Below are 13,771 nucleotides of genomic sequence, written 5' to 3' on the forward strand. Positions count from 1 at the left end.
GAGTTCATGTTTCGCGAAAACCAGCTGACATGAATGTACCCTTATACTTATTTGCAGGTGTATGTTCTGAACTTAGTCGCTTATAACTGTGGTGCAGACACACAAGCAATTGACACCTAAATTATGATATTTTGATGGCTGTCAATAATCATTGTACCATAGTGACCTTTCGTGGAATTATCTCACCTTGTTAGCTGGATGTAAGTAGTTTCTTCATATTATGTCTCTCGACTGTATATATGTTATCTACACTGTCCTCTCGTCATTTGTGATGCACTTTGCGCCAGTCTGCAACGCTGTACTGGGAAGTTGAGAGAAACAATAGATATTTAGTTCAATATTTAAACATTCTGTCAATATTCTACCGTGTCTTGACATATGTCAAGAATGATGTGTTGGATAGTGACCTTGAAGTCACGTTTTATAATGGCTGGTTTTTAAAGACAATGGTCTATTTGTAAGGTTAAGAACACTTCATTAGACGATTCTTTGTCAACTGCTTTAACTAATTGTCGTTGAAAGTGTTAACTGGCAAATCGTTCATTGGAAAGGTCATCTCATGGCAAAAAAACAGGGATACTCTATGTACAGAAGGGTTGAGGCTATTCCTAGTATGTAGAATCGACTTACCAACTACCCACATTCTAAGTCCTCGTACGATCACCGGCCATGAACTCGGCCTGTGATGGGATCATCCACTGTCACAACGATTTGATTCACTATAATAGGAGCACAGCATGGTTGCTTGACCATACTGCTAGTAAAGATGTTATGTATGTGATCAGGTTGAATGCCGAGTCTTCAAATGCGATGACACTGGTAACGGTGGATGAGTGTGAGTATCATTGATGCAAGAAGAAGTGTATTGTATGAGAAGTGTATAACCAAAGCTGAGAAAGTGTAGACTCATGGGCTGTTTCTTTCACATTTACAGTCAAATGAGTGAATTGGCTCTAACTCCGATTTGAACTGTATTTTGTTACATCATATCGTGTCCGGTTAATTGCCACTTATGTGAAACCCTTGATGATTGATATGGTCTTGAGAGTCTAAAGGGTTTTGGTAAGGCGAAACAGGGATTTGCAACCACTACTTGAGAACCATTAAACGGCTGAGCGCAAATACATGGCGTCACTCGTGCTCCAATGTCATTCAAGAAGTTCTGACATAAGTGCAAGCTCATACAGGGTTAAGTCAATGAAAACAATCCTGTAGTACCATCATCACATGCATGGTAAATAAATATGACACAAAAACGTTTCCAAATCTCTACTAAAAGCAGAGTCCATTGTACAATTCCAGCTATATCAAAAGCATGTGTTCATGAATCACATCAAACAGTGGTGATACCAGATGAGCGTATATATCCTGCGTACCCTGTAAGTGATTTGTATTTTAAAACTGCTTGGAATAATGGTTCAATTAACAGTTTACTACGTTGTGGAAACAAACGTGCTCAGGCATTATGCTGACAAAATTATTTAAACGTGTTAATCAGGGGGCAACCAGGCATATTAAAATGAATGTATGATGTAGAATACAAACTGAATTAATGCAATTAATAATTGACGCATATTTTTCTTATAATGCAGGCTTTGAAAAATGAGAAAGTTATGATAAACATGTATAAACGAATGACATGCACTGATGCAAGGATGGATGTTCAATTTTCTTACCATCTTCCGTACCATGCCACATTCAGCACACGTAATTTCGCCATTACTGCAAGAGCTGGCAGATGGGAGATTTAGAAACTGGCAGAGAGAGGGGCCGTAAAATGGGATCTAAGGAGAAATGAGGAGATGATGTTGTCACAAGAAAAAGTGATTTGACCAGTGGGTTTTTACCATTGACCAAACGTTCACAGTTGAACGAAAATACAATTAGGAAACTCATTGCATTATGTTTTATGTAAAAGTTATTACCTTTCGAAGGACTCAAATTTCAACAAGCACTGACAACGAAGAGACATCCTTACTGTATTTTTTTCCAAACACGAAATTTTATTATGTCCTGTTTTATGGTAGTGTAAATTTCCAGAGCGAGTGACTGGTCGTACGACCACGCCTGATAACTCCTGCGTCTGCGCGTAGAAATACCTATGACATACATTAAGTACAGTCTTTCTGGATATACTCGCCGCGAATAGCTGCAAAATTGCCGATGCGGCGTTAAGCAATATTCACTCACTGACTTTCTGGATATGATGACACGACAATCTCATCAAGGGCTGTCTTTGTTTCGACGGGGCTAGGGATGGCCCATTCTAATATGGCGCACTTCGCTGTACTGCAATGCGTTGTGACCAGACCTCCTCATAGTGGGCTCGAATCCAAGTTTCGGCTCCATTGTGATACTTGGTTGTCAACAACATACCCGTTCTCGCTGGTTGCATCACATTTAAAATAAAACATAAACACCCATGAGGAACCAACCATTTGATATTCGGGGAGAGGGCCGGTGCTGGGAATTTGTATCGAGATTAGATATTGTTTTCTTCTGCAGCTACAAAATCAGATATATTTTTATTTTAAACTATGAGCCTGAAACATCTTGTATCTAATCAAGGAATGGCGTTTTTCCTTGCGTGTGTCATTGAGATAGTGGTGTACAAAGTTGCAAATTCAAATATTTTGACAGAATTGAACTGTGTTCTTTCCTGGGCTTGTAAAAGGTCAAGCAATTATTGTAAGTTTTTGAGAATCCAAATGTTGTTAATTCCATTCAAATACGTTCTTTCAATTCAAGAAAGTCTTTCAATAATTTTATTAAGGATTAGGGTTAATCTTTGAATCAGGGATTTGGTGGTACATTTGCTGCACCAACAATATATCTATCTTTGTTGAGGTTTTTATGGAGCTTTGCAATTGAATACGAAAGAGGAATGGACATGTCATCAGGTTATAAAGTCAAGCCAAAAGTTGATAGTATTGATGCACGGTTTGGCAGATTTCTTCCTCAGTTAACATACTGGCCTTACATGTGGCATTATTTGATATTTCACTTGTCCCTAATTCTTTGATCGAACAATTAATGTAGTGATGCTTTTACATATAATGGTTAGTGGTAATGTTATTTGATTCCTTGTCAGTGATGCTTACGTATAATAGTTATCTTATTTGATGCCATGTCAGTTAGGACAATTAAAACACTGTTCATGTCGAGAAACCGGACTTTGGATGACAGCTGGCTGGGACAGAATGGGTTTAAACCAAATCTGTTTAGTCTTTTTCGGTTATCAAGATGCAAGCAGCATGTATCAAAATAGTGAGACTGTAGAGATTAAGTGTATATGTGCGGTTTTGATGTTTCTCATATTTGCTCTATTTAATACTGCATAATTTCAGATGAATTATTCGTAACTGGACTAGTATTATGTGGACTAGTGATGTTTTGCATCACTCGTGACAATAAGGCATAAAAGCACTCAATACTTTAATGGGGATTTTTAAATAATAAATATGGAAAATATGTTGTCTTTTTTACAAATGGTATTGATAATTTGTGTAGAACTGTTTAACTGTAACAACAAATCAGCTGACACTAAAAAACATATCTTTCAAACTCACTTTTTATAACTTAGACCTCATACCAACCTTCACTTTCATCTGGGAATAACGTGAAACTTAACAAACAGAGCTTGTGATATATTTGGGAGTTACTCTTCTGACAGCACTTTCATTTTTCAGAGGGTGTTATTGGTGTAGAAATCATACCACATGGTAATATTCCAAATTAATCCAAACGTCTTCAAGTGAATGTCATTTTAAGTTTTGACAAGAACGTGTGAACGAATGTAGTATCCTGAATAAAGAACGCATGTTCCCCAAACCTCTAAGAAAAAGAGTAGCTCCTGGCATATTTTGTCGCGACTTTATGTCTAACTCATTACCTAACACCAACGTGTAGATTAAGTTTAACAGTGCATCGCCGCTCGTTCTTCCCACAGACATGGTTTAGTCTATTTCCACTACATATATCATGTTGTAGTCTGCCTTCCCTGCAGACTGCGGAAACATTGGCATTGATTATATAATTAGATACAACGTCGATTTCCGTTGCTTGTGTAGATTTTGTGCAGTAATAGTTTCCACATCCGATGTTGTGAAGATGAAACTATCATTTAGTCCTCGCCGCTCGAAGGTAAATCAACAATAATGAACGATGTGCATATATAAGAAAAATAAAATACTTACGTCTGCTATTTTAAATACCTTAGTAGTACACAGTATATTTATCGGATAGATGTCACCAGAAAGACAAGCAAACACATACCTCCACTTAATGAAGCCTAATGCATGTGTTTAAAGTTAACACGAGTGTTTTGCTGAGTTGTTTTGCGAATGCCAGGTGTTGTTAACGTAACTTAACAGTGATCATTGTCGCTTTTATATTATTGTGACTGTGTTCACTTCCTTCCACTGAGGCACAGGTTCAAATGTAATTACCCCCAAAGCTCTGGAAGTTGGACCAGACAAACCAATGATATAATGAGCAACGCCCCACGCCATCGCGATCGGTGAACCATGTCAACGAGGTCATCGAGACTGTGAGTGACTTGCATAGGTTACTGGGGATCTATTCCATCCAGGAATCCCGTCTGCTTTCTAGAGGCTGGAGCATATACAAACATCAGTCCATTCACTTTTGTATTTGGAAGATATAAATGTCGACAAAATAATACAGGAACCAAATTCACTCAGTAATAAATGAATTTGGCGATTTATTTGACTGGGTAACCAAGTAAAATATTTATGTTCATGTTTCCTTGAACCTCTCCAAAACATTCGCCGCGGCCACTGATTGACTGATCACAGAGGTGACAGTGCTGGTGTTGCAGTATTACATCTGAACGATGTCATTGATTTCGTATCGTTGTCTGCATTTTATTTTTGTGTTGATGATTAAACAAGCAGTTAAACAATTCTTTCAAGTTTTATTTACATTCAAACCAATTTCGGAGTACTTTTTTAACGCTTAGTTTATTTGTCTTTCTGTCGCTGTGTATGAGAATAATGACAAAAATAATGTGACGATGAATATATGTGAGAAAATTAAATAGTTTTTTCTGCTTGAATTATGCATCTGAAAGTATATTTTTGTTACAATAACACTGGAAAGATAAGCCCACATTAACGTCAGCGTACTGAACCTAGAATACATATCCTCAAGATAGACACTGAGGGCAAAAGTGATATGGTGCCGTGCTTTTAAGAATTCATGCTTCGCGAAAACCAGCTGACATTTATGTAACCTTAAATTGATTTGCGGGTGTATTTCTGAACTTTGTCGCTTATAACTGTAGCAGAGATACACATGCAATTAACACCTAAATTATGATATTCTGATGGCTGTCTATAATCATTATACCATTGTGACCTTTCGTGGAATTATCTCACCTTGTTAGCTGGATGTAAGTAGTTTCTTCATGTTATGTCTCTCGACTGTATATATGATGTCTACACTATCCTCTCGTCATTTGTGATGCACTTTGTACCAGTCTACAACGCTGTACTGGGAAGTTGAGAGAAACAATAGAATATTTAGTTCAATATTTAAACATTCTGCCAATATTCTACCATGTCTTGTCATATGTCAAGATATATATATATATATATATATGGGAAGTTCACAGAAACAATAGAATATTTAGTTCAATATTTAAACATTCTGCCAATATTCTACCATGTCTTGTCATATGTCAAGATATATATATATATATGGGAAGTTGAGAGAAACAATAGAATATTTAGTTCAATATTTAAACATTCTGCCAATATTCTACCATGTCTTGTCATATGTCAAGATATATATATATATATATATATATATGGGAAGTTCACAGAAACAATAGAATATTTAGTTCAATATTTAAACATTCTGCCAATATTCTACCATGTCTTGTCATATGTCAAGATATATATATATATATATGGGAAGTTGAGAGAAACAATAGAATATTTAGTTCAATATTTAAACATTCTGCCAATATTCTACCATGTCTTGTCATATGTCAAGATATATATATATATATATATGGGAAGTTCACAGAAACAATAGAATATTTAGTTCAATATTTAAACATTCTGCCAATATTCTACCATGTCTTGTCATATGTCAAGATATATATATATATATGGGAAGTTGAGAGAAACAATAGAATATTTAGTTCAATATTTAAACATTCTGCCAATATTCTACCATGTCTTGTCATATGTCAAGATATATATATATATATATATATATGGGAAGTTCACAGAAACAATAGAATATTTAGTTCAATATTTAAACATTCTGCCAATATTCTACCATGTCTTGTCATATGTCAAGATATATATATATATATGGGAAGTTGAGAGAAACAATAGAATATTTAGTTCAATATTTAAACATTCTGCCAATATTCTACCATGTCTTGTCATATGTCAAGATATATATATATATATGGGAAGTTCACAGAAACAATAGAATATTTAGTTCAATATTTAAACATTCTGCCAATATTCTACCATGTCTTGTCATATGTCAAGATATATATATATATATATGGGAAGTTGAGAGAAACAATAGAATATTTAGTTCAATATTTAAACATTCTGCCAATATTCTACCATGTCTTGTCATATGTCAAGATATATATATATATATGGGAAGTTGAGAGAAACAATAGAATATTTAGTTCAATATTTAAACATTCTGCCAATATTCTACCATGTCTTGTCATATGTCAAGATATATATATATATATGGGAAGTTGAGAGAAACAATAGAATATTTAGTTCAATATTTAAACATTCTGCCAATATTCTACCATGTCTTGTCATATGTCAAGATATATATATATATATGGGAAGTTGAGAGAAACAATAGAATATTTAGTTCAATATTTAAACATTCTGCCAATATTCTACCATGTCTTGTCATATGTCAAGATATATATATATATATGGGAAGTTGAGAGAAACAATAGAATATTTAGTTCAATATTTAAACATTCTGCCAATATTCTACCATGTCTTGTCATATGTCAAGATATATATATATATATGGGAAGTTGAGAGAAACAATAGAATATTTAGTTCAATATTTAAACATTCTGCCAATATTCTACCATGTCTTGTCATATGTCAAGATATATATATATATATATATATATGGGAAGTTGAGAGAAACAATAGAATATTTAGTTCAATATTTAAACATTCTGCCAATATTCTACCGTGTCTTGTCATATGTCAAGATATATATATATATATGGGAAGTTGAGAGAAACAATAGAATATTTAGTTCAATATTTAAACATTCTGCCAATATTCTACCATGTCTTGTCATATGTCAAGATATATATATATATATATGGGAAGTTGAGAGAAACAATAGAATATTTAGTTCAATATTTAAACATTCTGCCAATATTCTACCGTGTCTTGTCATATGTCAAGATATATATATATATATGGGAAGTTGAGAGAAACAATAGAATATTTAGTTCAATATTTAAACATTCTGCCAATATTCTACCGTGTCTTGTCATATGTCAAGATATATATATATGGGAAGTTGAGAGAAACAATAGAATATTTAGTTCAATATTTAAACATTCTGCCAATATTCTACCATGTCTTGTCATATGTCAAGATATATATATATATATGGGAAGTTGAGAGAAACAATAGAATATTTAGTTCAATATTTAAACATTCTGCCAATATTCTACCATGTCTTGTCATATGTCAAGATATATATATATATATATGGTGTGGGTGGGTGTGGGTGTGGGTGGGTGAGAGAGAGGGAAAATTTAAAAAGGTTTGTCTGCTTGTTTGAATTATACAACTGAAAGTTATTTTGGGGAGAACACTGGAAAGAAAAGCCTACATATTCGTCAGTGTACTAAACCCATAAAACATATACTCAAGATAGACACTGAGGGCAAAGGTGATATGCTGCAGAGCCTTTAAGAATTCATGTTTCGCGAAAACCAGGTGACATGAATGTAACCTTATACTTATATGCATACATATATACTGATATACTTTATAGTTTGTGGGTGTACTTTCAAACCTTTGTCGCTTTTAAGTGTGGCAGACACATGTTATAAACCTAAAGTTCTGATATTTTGTTGTCTGTAAGTAATCATTATACCACTGTGACCATTTGTGGAATTATCTCACCTCGCCAGTTGGATGTAAGTAGTTTCTTCATGTTATGCCTCTCGACTGTATATATGTCAATTGTACCAGTCTACAACGCTGAACAAGGACGTTGACAGAAACAGAAACAATTAGTTAAATATTCAGCATGTCTTGTCCTGTGTCAAGAATGATGTTTAAACTTGAAAATCACGTACTATAATGGCAGATATATCAAGACAATTGTCTGTTTTTAAGCTTATGACCATCACTTTCCCGTTTGACACAAATTCTTTGTCATATTGTGTGGAATTATATTTCATTCCATTCCACGTGATAATATTATTGTCGTGTATTAAAAAATAATAATTTTGAGAAAATAAAGTCTGGTTGTTCATCAACATGAGTCACTTATTTCCTACCACATTCAAAAAATGAATTTGGAAAGATCATCGCTAGGCAACAAACAGGGTTACCCTATGTACAGGAGGGTTCATGTTATTCTCAGTATGTAGACGTGACTTACCAACTCCCCACATTCTCATTTCTCGTAAGAACACCGGCCATGAACGCGGCGTGTGATGGGATCATATGTCCCCAATTAGAACGATATGATTTACTATAATAGGAGCATGGCATGGTTGGTTGACCACACTATAAATACAGATGTCATTTTGGTGAATCAAAAACATCGATTCCCTTCTCAGGCAATCTTCTGCCTCATTAGGTCTGGTTAGGGTCATATTGATCAGGTTAAATGCCGAGCGATGACGTTAGTAACGGTGATCGAGTGTGAGCGGCATTGATGCAAGAGGAATTGTATTCTATGAGAAGTGTATAACCAAAGCTGAGAAAGTGTAGCCTCATGGGCTGCTTCTTTCACATTAACGGTCGGATGAGTGAATTGGTTGTTACTCCGCTTTGAACTGTATGTTGTTACATCATGGCGTGTCCGGTTAATCGCCACTTTGTTGGACCCCATGAGAACGGAGAAGGTCAAAGGATCATATTAAGGGCAAAAGAGGGATTCGAAACCACAATTGGTGGACCTTTGAACATTTAAGGTCAAAATTATTTATACGCTGTAGCAGCACCTTATACCGTTGGTCCATTCGTGTCCCCATATCATTCATACCTGTTGTGAAATGAACTCAAATTGTTTGAGTGTTTGTTTGTTTTAAATTTCGTTGTATGTATTTAGCTATTCTAATATAAGTAAAGACAAGATGTTGGTCAATATCTCAATGAAGACAGACGGCAGTGTCATCACACTCATTTTGAGTTGATTTTGAAGAACAATGTTTCAGTTATATCACGGCGTGGCAGCGTAACGTGTCAACATACATTACAGGCCGAGGGGATTAATATTACCGGTACCGAACGTGGGATCAGTACGCACATTTGGGGCAGATGTACTTGATGCATGTGTTGGACCCACCAGGTATGTTCTCATAACCTTGACTTTTGTCATTTGTCTTGTAAATATTAGACATAGGGCGGTTGGGTAGCAGCTGTGGTTACAGTGTTCGCTCATCTCACTGAAAGCCCGGTTTCCATTCCCTACAAGGGTACAATGTGTGAAACGCATTTCCGGTGTTCCTCCGTGAATTGCTGGAATGTTGCTCAAAGCGGCGTAAAACTACACTCATTCACTAATATTGGATACTGTCCACTGTTGTCCTGTTTGCTTTTTTTGTCGTCAAGTGTTCAGATGTAAATGCATGATGCTTCCCTCACAAAAAACCTGATTATGTTCTTCACTCCTTGCACAAAAAAGAAAGTGTGCATCGTAAAAATAAAGACCAAAAATATACATTGGAAATTTATTCGAAATCGGTTATGTCTCACAATGGAAAATTCATTTCTACACAAACGTGAACAACAGTAAAAACTTATGCTGTATAGCCGTGATGTCAGAGTGCCAGTCTTACGTAGGGTGTCCAACCCAAAAGTCACAGGCGTATGGCCAACAGCTGTGCATCGACGCTTCAGAGATCATACAAGGCTGGCATGGAAAGCTTGTGGGATGTCATCAAAGATTATCATAAGCTCTGTCTGCAGATCCTGAAGCGTTGCAGGCGGATTTGGTTGACGTCAGACTCGCTGACTTGGTTGATGCATGTCATCGGTCGCAATTGGATCGATGATCATGATGTCAATCACTGGATTGTCTGGTCCAGACTTGATTATTTACAGACCGCCGTCATATAGCTGGAATATTGCTGAGTGCGGCGTTAAACGACAAACAAACAATTAACGTCGAAGTCGACGATCAATCGGTGAAAGGTCGGGTGAATTTGCTGGCCGGGGAAGCTCGACCTGTTGTTGGAGGAACTGCTGAACGATACGTTCTTAGTGTCGACGTGCGTTGTCCTGCTGTAAAAGGATGCCGAGACCATGACGCTGGATGAAAGGAAGGTGTTCTGTTACGCGCAGTGATGCCTCCCCAGACCCTGATGAGTCCGTGCCATAGCGATACCTCTCCACAACACATGCATCTGCGTAGCGTTCATTTGACGTCGGTAGACACGTTGACAACCAAACACAATCCCATACTTTGATTCACAAACATGTTTCAATTGAAAAGAATTATGCAAGAAATAATAGGTATATAAAAAATAAGTCATAATATCCATTCAAAACAATAGATGATGATCTTACGTTTTTGTGTGTGACGTTAATAGAATATACTCCTGCTGTGCCAAAGCTTGTCCGCATGTCCAAACACTGTTGTATCATCACATTTTGAAAAGCTATTCACCTTATTTCATCATTTACATTTTGAAAATAATATGTGGCCCCAGTGTTCAAGGCTGTTCGTCCTACCTGTCTTCTTAATGAGTTATTTTTTTTGTTTTTAAATATATTAAAGCTAACACCGCCAATTATCTTTAACATGAAAAAAGGAAGTTCATTGATGATGGCTTCTGGTTTCACTTCACCAACATGGCACCCATCCACTTGAACTATATGCTCGTCCAACTAATGGCGCCAACTATCTGGACACGAGGGCCCCTAGGGAATAATATCGAACACAGGTCAAGAAACAGCGTTAAGTTGCTGAAAGAGTCACGTCCTCAGCACTGAATTCAAACCCTCGAAGAAAAATAAATATGCTTTTCATTTCCAGTTGACAAGTAAAAGGTTGAAGTTTCAACGAATGGTTGTACAAGAGGCTAATGACATGCGAAACATGGAAATACGCCATAGAGAAGCTTGTCCAAAAACAAGTTGAAGACCTTAAATTTAATTAAATATATGGCTTCGAGCACCTATCATCTGTCAAAGGCATTTAAAATATGCCATGTTTATTTCTACAAAAAACGTCCTTTTTTCTTAAAGCTTTTTTTCCACAAGTGTGTGCATTTTTTAAATTTCTTTCGCACTTTTCTTTATACATACTATTTAGTTTATTATTGTTCAAAAGGGAATTCCACAACGCTACACTAGACGTGCACGCAAATGTACCATCACGGTTTGTAATGCTTGTGGCTCCTTGTAATTATAAGGGAAAAATATAACGAATGTTTGTACTTTTAAATGAAAAGTATACATACCAATTGTCGTCGTTTTGCCTCGTGTTTAAAAAAAGCGAATTCCATATCCAATAGAAATCTCTGCTAAAGCTGAGTAGATTGTGCGATTCAGACTATGTCATGAGCATGTATTTGTGAATCACTATCAAATACCAAGTGTTCGCGAAAAGGTGAGCGTATCCTGCCCCACCGGTGTAACCGTCAAAAACATATGCAAAGGCCAGTCAAATGTTCACCTGCAAAAACACGGGAACATATGGCACAAGTCAAAATAGGGAATTGCATCGGACATAATATTTGTCACTGATGCGTCAAATTTAGAAGTGAGTTGAGGTGAAATCGGGTTTAATGTCGCGTCCAAGATCATTGCACTTATATAGAATTTAGAAGTGTCAACATGACTACCATAGAACTTCTTGAAAGCTTTACGGAGGCCTTGAATGTTGTAACCTTGATGAAACAGCAAGAGTCGTATGACGCTCTTTTAAATCTTGGTAGAAAGAGCATGCCTGATTGTATCACTCTTAAAAGTGAAATGTAAACACCGAAGGCTGGAGCTGGAATATGATCCGCATTACGAAAAATGATCGAAACTTTACACGCGGCACTTAACCCTTCGTGACAAAAATGCTTTGTATACTGTCATCAGCTTAAATATTTATAATTGTATTACCATGTAAGTGGTTGCCTATTACACTGTCCGCGCGAACAATAATGTACCATATGGTTTTGCACGGCGAATAAATATAGTATCACACAACCGCTTGCACAGTCCTGATGGGGTGGCTATAACATGAATGCAAATTAAACATATCAACAAAATATTACTGAGGCTGACGTCGATAGATTGTTATGTAGTAGTCTCATATAATGTGATAAAACAACAATCAAATCAAGTTTGCAACACTAACATTAAGTCGCTAAAATGAAAATATTTATTTCATTTTGAGGGGGGCCAAATGTTTTTAGCTATATAATATAGGAGCCCAGAGAACTATTGAATAAACAAAACCTACACAAAGAACTGAATGTCAAACCGAAGATGGATGATGACGTTTCGCAGAAACCAACAAGCATAGGGATATATGCTCAATGATGTTCTTGTGTCTGAGACGTGCTGTCTTTGAACACTATGGTGTATATATGGAGCAGAACAGCTAACGTGTTTACAATAAAAACAGCGGTAATTCAATGGCAGTTCTGTTTTACAACTAGTCATATTCAGAATCTACACAGACGTCGATATTTACACAATTGTTATAAAGAATTGTTATCCATAAGAACTTGTCACTGTTCGTAACTTCATAGAAGTTAGTTATATTCAGAGCGCTGAAGATACATACAGACACAGTTTTCATAACGTTGACATGAAATCATATCTGGTTGAGATGACCCACTGACAACATTTTAGTGTAAGTGCCTTTGGCCATGTTCCATACTCGATGAAAGTAAGGACATGGCTCGACATAAGACAGAAGAGAGACAGCATTGTTGGCGATCAGACAGGATGTGCCAAAGGAAGGATTGTTGTGTTTGCATGTCACGAACTTGCTTTAAACTTGATCTTCTTGTCGAAGAAACGTTGGATTTGAAGAGCATTAAAAGGCATTAAAGACACGGTCATGCACAAAGTATTTTTAGTTCTACATTTCCGACCACTAGATAAATGGCCAATGAACAAAACAAAATGTAAACTTTGATGGAAGTTATCAATATATACATTTCAACAAATTAAGCTTCCAGGTTAACAAGAATAGCCATTCTCTTACAGAGCATAATCACAATCTGGTGTCTCCTCTCCACAATTGCCAGTTAAATAAACGTTTCACTTTCGTATAGTAAAGATGTTTTGTTTGAATACTGCCAATCCTTTGTACATGTCATGCACAAAACAGACGTGAAGAGCTGTGATATTGCTGATGTGGCTGTACACATTTATGATTATTCACTCACTGACTTATGCGACAATCCATGACTAATAGACGTAATTTAGCACAGTTCCAATTTGGAAGTTGTGTGACCTTGAATCGAAAGAAATAAAACAAAATAGCAAGGAAAGAATGTACGAAACGCAGTATTGATACTTTTTGGAAAACTTAATGA

This window comes from Haliotis cracherodii, unplaced genomic scaffold (genome assembly GCF_022045235.1).
Source record: "Haliotis cracherodii isolate W230 unplaced genomic scaffold, xgHalCrac1.p SCAF_2, whole genome shotgun sequence".
NCBI classification, from domain to species: Eukaryota; Metazoa; Mollusca; class Gastropoda; order Lepetellida; family Haliotidae; genus Haliotis; species Haliotis cracherodii.